The following is a 548-nucleotide window of genomic DNA, read 5'->3' as shown; positions in this document are numbered from 1 at the left end:
GTTAGAACTGGACATGGAACAACAGACTGGTTCTAAATAGGAAAAGGAGTACATCAAGGCTGTATATTATCACCCTGCTTATTTAACTTATATGCAGAATACATCATGAGAAATGCTGGACTGGAAGAAACGCAAGCTGGCATCAAGATTGCCGGGAAAAATATCAATAACCTTAGATATGGAGATGTCACCACCCTTATGGCGGAGGTGAAGAGCAACTAAAAAGCCTCTTGATGAAAGTGAAAGTGGAGAGTGAAAAAGTTGGCTTAAAGCTCAACATTCAGAAAACGAAGATCATGGCATCCAGTCCCATCACTTCATGGAAAATGATGGGGAAACAGTGGAAACAGTGTCAGACTTTAGTTTTCTGGGCTCCAAAATCACTACAGATGGTGACTGCAGCCATGAAATTAAAAGACGTTTACTCCTTAGAAGGAAAGTTATAACCAACCTAGATAGCATATTCTAAAGCAGAGACATTACTTTGCCAACAAAGGTCCGTCTAGTCAAGGCTATGGTTTTTCCGGTGGTCATGTATGGATGTGAGA

This window comes from Bison bison, unplaced genomic scaffold (genome assembly GCF_000754665.1).
Source record: "Bison bison bison isolate TAMUID 2011002044 unplaced genomic scaffold, Bison_UMD1.0 scf7180017864140, whole genome shotgun sequence".
Classification (NCBI taxonomy): domain Eukaryota; kingdom Metazoa; phylum Chordata; class Mammalia; order Artiodactyla; family Bovidae; genus Bison; species Bison bison.
Note: the sequence above shows the minus strand (reverse complement) of the source record.